This window comes from Poecilia latipinna, unplaced genomic scaffold (genome assembly GCF_001443285.1).
Source record: "Poecilia latipinna isolate Pla-1442-1.1 unplaced genomic scaffold, P_latipinna-1.0 Scaffold1989, whole genome shotgun sequence".
NCBI lineage: Eukaryota > Metazoa > Chordata > Actinopteri > Cyprinodontiformes > Poeciliidae > Poecilia > Poecilia latipinna.
Genome location: NW_015114605.1, coordinates 77,850 through 83,267, shown reverse-complemented (window position 1 = coordinate 83,267; position 5,418 = coordinate 77,850). Strand labels below are relative to the sequence as shown.

Here is a 5,418-nt window from a genome sequence, read left to right as displayed (position 1 = left end):
TTCAGCAGGTGGAAGACTAAAGATTTCCAAAATTGCCAGGCCCCAGGGTGCCCCCTGCCTGTCAGCCTCTTTATCACCAAAATGGCCGTCACGCAGAGCCACGCGCTGCTTCAGTTTAGCGCCGCAGCGTTCAGCCTGAGGCCGCTGGCCTCTGCTCACGCTAAACGACTTTCATTGTAATTGCAGAGCTGCTTTGATGACAGTTTAACGTAAAAAGCAGCAGCAGCAAGAAAATGATGAAAAACTCCCGTAATCTGGCATAAGGCTTCCTCTATGATGCAATCCAATCAAAGGTCGTTTTAACATTTGTCATTTTGACACTTTTTTTTTTTCTCTCTTCAGGTTAGAATCCTAAATTCAAAGTCATTTGCAGGAAGAACAGGCATCTTTGCTGAGGGCTTGCTCATTATGCAAACTTCTGCTCCGTCAGGCTGTTTTATATATATATATATATATATTTACCAGAACTGGGTGTCCTGAAGCCTTTCCACTTTCCTTATTCCAACTACCGACAATACGCTTCGTTCTGTTAAAGCTACGTGGAGATGCGGGTTAACTTGTTGAGCGTTGCGCCTCTGAGACTGTGCAGGTGTTGATTTATTACCTAAAATAAGCAATGCTGAGGTTTTTTACTGGCAGTACTGAGATTGAAATAAATATTCCAATCCCAGAAGTAAAATGTAAGACTTCTTCCTTTCTCCTTCCAGGTGTGTGTTCCAGGTGCAGCTCGCCTCTCCACCTGCTTCCTGTTTATTATCTCCACCCTGCAGCAGCCAAGTGTTGCTTCTGTCATTGTTACAAGCTGGGTTTCCTCAGTGCTGCTTCCTGTAGTACTTATTTCAATTTGAGATCTTTTTAATTGAGCAATAATTATTATTTTTCTCTGATATGTTAGATGTTCACCTGGTTTCAAACTTCCGTCTCTGTTTTGGGGCTTTACTGCTGGAGCTTTGAAGTCCATGTCTGCCTGAGAGGATTTGGATTCTGTTCATTGGAAGCATCAAATTAAAAGCGTATTTGTTCAAAGATAACTAACTTAATCATTTACACAGTTCATGTTTTACATCAGAAAAGTTGAAGCACCTCCATCCCATTCTTATGGAAGAGGATTGGGACCAGTGGGAAAAAAAAAAAAAAAGTAATTCAGATTTTTCCCTTAGAGTTTTGACTTTAATATTCTGAGAAAAAAGTCAGAATTTTGAGGAAGAATAATTTTTTTCAGTGGACATAATTCTCATGTAGTTTTGAATCACTTTTAGATATCAGTAAAATGTATTATGTCGTTTTTTTAATTTCACGTCCATTTGGATGGATACAACAACGTGTCTATTTTTATGTGCTTTTTCTCATCTGTCCTTGTCCAGTTTCTGTCTCCATTAAACTCTAAATGTAAACTGTGGATGTTGATGACTGAAAAACAGACACAAAAACCAAAACAGAGACCAAGAAGTTTAGGGAAGATAATCTGCTTTTAAATTTTAACATTTTCTCGCCACCGCCACCTGCTGGTGTGGCAGAGGTACCACTGCTTGGTCAAGTAGGATCCCAGAAACCAAGAAAACACATTTTATTGTGTAGAAAAACTAAATAAATGTAGAATAATTATCTTCAGGCATTTTCCGTGGACAGTTTATGCGTTTCTTGCATGGGAAACATCTAAAAAAAAAAAAAAGAAAACCTACAGATTTCTTCTCAAATTTGCAAACAAAGAAAAAAGCACAAAAAAATGAACCTAGCTTCTTTCTTCCTCTCATCTAAAGGCTTGCCACTTCACAAACCATCAGCTGCCATGGATGATGCCGGCTGCACCGTGATTATCCCCATGTTTCTTCTTCTTCCCAGCTGCTTCTCATTACTTTGTATCAATACAACCCGGCCTTCTCACTGGCAGAAATTAGATTCATACATGCGCCCAAAGTCAGGTGCGCCGCTTCAAAGTGTCATCCACGTGTGGAATTTGTGACAGCGGCGGTGTGTTTGTGGTCCCTTTGTGAAGTCGGTTATTTGGAGGCAGCGGGCCGGGGGAGACGGTCCCGCGCGTTCCTGTCACACTGTTTGAGATTTAAAAAGGAAATGAGGAGCGCGCGCGGTTTCACACACACGGGTGTTAATTAGCACACACTGTGCTTCCATCCAGCAGTAAAACTGTGTGGTATGTTTTTTTTTTTTTTGTGTGTGGCATTAATTTCAAAGTCCCAATGGATTCACACTGCTCAATTTTTCATTCAGAAGAGAAACATTTGAGAGATTCAATTGTTTTTACCTGCATGCTACTAAATTCTTTACATTTTATTCATAACGACAAGATTCAGATGGGGGGTTTTGTATGTTGGACTCTCATTTTAGAGAAATGAGAACGAGGTTGGGGTTTAATAACCAAACGGACACATGGTGTGGAGAAGCATGGCAAGAATCCTCCCTGGCAAGGGCTCGGAAAAACAGACATTTTGGTTCAGTACACAGGTCGATAATCCCACCACCACACTCAGGTGTCTCCATGTTGCCACCAGCAGCTGTAGGTTTTTCTTTAATTCTTCACTTTCTCATTGCTGTAGGTGGCCCACACTGCCCCCTAGAGTCTAGCAGAATATGGGATAACATGTGGATGAGCCACATGGGGTATAAATGCCACAAAAGTTGTGTTAGGCAGATTGTGAGTATCTATTATCTGTGCGAAATGAGATGAATCTCAGAAATCTTCCAGACAAAACTTGGAAATTTCTGAGTTTGAAAAGTCAAAAAACTTTACTCCTCCTTTTTTTTCTTATCTACAAAGGCCCTACTACGCCATCGAACAAACTACATAAAACAACAGACAACTTTTAAACCAGAAGAAAAAAATGAACAAAATTCTGGAAAAAGAACAAGTAAGAACTTTTGCCAGATTCTGACCAGCATCTGAATATTGTCTCTAAAGTTTTCCTCTCTATGTTGGCGATGAACGAATCAGTTTCCTACTGTTAGCTGACAGGAGCAGCTTCTGCTGCTGTTGCCCATCTGCTGTGAGGTCAAAGGTGAAAGGTGGTGTGCATCCAGGGATGGTATGCCACATACTTTGGTAATTAATTAGGCTGCTGTTGGCGTTCTGTCATCTCCAACCAGTCTGCCCATTGTCCTCTGAACTTTGACATTGGCCAGATTATTGTGGACATTTTCTCTTCTCTGACTGTTCTCTGGAAAAATGAGAGATGGAAGAAAATCCAACCAGATCAGCAGTTTCTGACATAACATATATATATATATATATATATATATATATATATATATATATATATATATATATTTATTTTTTTTTAACATTAGTGACAAAGACAACTTTGTCACTTTGCTGGTACTTTAATGACAATGAATACATTATGGTTAACTACAATTATTCAGTTAATCATAGTTAACTAACTAAATAACTATTAATTAATTAACTAATAATTAACTATTAATTACTAGTTACTATTTTGGTAATAATTAACTATTAATAATCAGTTAAAATAATAAACAATAAAAATCTGAAGAATTAAAAATCATAATATCTGTAAAATTGTAATAAATACACGCAGTAGGGAAAGGGTTAACCTTAGCCGTTACATTGACTAAAATGCTGGTATGTTTTTGTAAATTAACAGGTAAACACCAGCTGCAATGCCTTAAAACATAAAATTCATAAACAGCCAAACCCAAAAGAGAAATCCTACAACCACTAAAATCTGATGCTACTCCGTTTTTACAGAGGAGGAAGTTGGCCTGATGTCTTCTTCAGAGGTTTTTGTGTTGTTTCCTTATAGTGGTTTTTGGTGCAGCGCCCCCGCAGCTGAGGAGGGGGACAGGGTTTTCCAAAAGTTGGTTTGTTTGACACAGTGTGGTGTGAAAGAGAACCACAGCAGCTGAAAATGTAACAAAGGTTGCGATTTTGATCCCCAATCCCACCGAATCTAAAACAACCTTGAAGTGGCACTGCAACAAGAACCACTGAAAGAAATGACTCAAAAATCTCAGAAGACACTGAGCACAACTTTCTTCTTCACAAAATAGAAACCAAAATGGAGTAGCATCAGATTTTAGCGGTTGTTGGATTTCTCTTGCTAACGCTAGACTCATGAGTTTGTTTTGGTTGTATTTACCCAGAATGCCCTACGCTATAGTCCACTTCCTCCTTTTGGAGTGGGTCTCTGGTCCATTTGTATTTGAACTGCGATAAAGTTCACTTCAGCCGAACCAAGACCAGAGTTTGCTTTTTGGTCTGCATAAAAGTTTGTTAGTGCGTTCACACCTCCCCAAACAAATCGGATTTTCCAAACAAACGAACTAGAGTTTGATTAAATGAACCAAACAGGACTGGTGTGAATGCACCTTAAATGTGGCAGACATATTTATTAGTTGTATAATTGTAGTTAAAAAACTTACAAAGCAAATTTAGAATGACGAACTGAAGTTCTTGAGCAATGTTGCATCTCCTTACTATTGCAAAAACAAAGCTCCCCACACCGACCCAATCACCAAACCTCTCTCTCCCTCGCCCTCTCTGGTGATTATGATTGCTCAAGAAACATCGTATAATATCACAATTGCCTCGCCTGATTAATTGCCCTCCAGATGCATTCTGCATATAGGCCCACACTCAACTCAAGGGCAGCCACCTGGCGTCTGCGGCACGGTGTGAGGAGAGAGCTGCCTGCTCATCACCGTTTGATCCTGCCAGCCGAGCCGCGTTTTATCAGGACAGCTAATTACAGACAACGAGCGATGCGGAGATGGCACCCTGCCTCCGGGGGAACGCCGCATGCCCACGCATTCATTTCCAGCCCAGCGCTGAGAGGCATCTGCCGCGACGCAATCGGTCGACAGACATTCACCGCCATCCATTTGTCAACGGGGGAGAGGGGGAACGGCTTGGCTACCAGCCGCCGTTGGTCAGCGATGGAAACGTTTCTCCTGCCCCAGTTTGAGGCTGTTGACCTCTGCTGCTTTGTTTCTAAAAGTGTGTGCTACAAGGATTTATCTAGTTTGGAGGAGGAAACAATGTCCCTGAGCTCTTCCAAGCAGAGGTTACCTGAAATAACACCATGATTCATGATTTTCTTTTTGTCCTTTTAATTTCAGAAACTATCTTTTCAGGGGGGAATAGTAGCTGGCAGCTATGACAGACCAATGAGTTTCTGCAATGTTTATGTTAATAGAAAAAGCACAGCCTCAAACAAACAAGATTCATATCTGCTTAATCAGTCATAATTAATAACTGCCTCATGTTTTTCCCCCATTTTTATTCATTATCTGAAATTAATAATTTACAACAGGAAGTGAAAACAAGCTGATATTCTCCTTAGTTGGTCCCAATAAGTTTGACTGGATTTCAGTGGGAATTCATGTGAGAAACAAACACAAGTAAAAACACAAAAGCAATTCTGTATGATAAATATCCTGCAG

The 5,418-nt window shown here is 40.1% G+C and overlaps 1 long non-coding RNA gene across 1 annotated transcript; it reads left to right on the top strand.

Moving 5' to 3' along the window:
- The first annotated feature begins 471 nt into the window (after positions 1–471).
- LOC106935620 (uncharacterized) lies at positions 472–1,394 on the top strand. Its single transcript, XR_001421932.1, has 2 exons — positions 472–591; positions 708–1,394. It is a non-coding gene; the product is annotated as an uncharacterized LOC106935620 (long non-coding RNA).
- Positions 1,395–5,418: the final 4,024 nt, after the last annotated feature.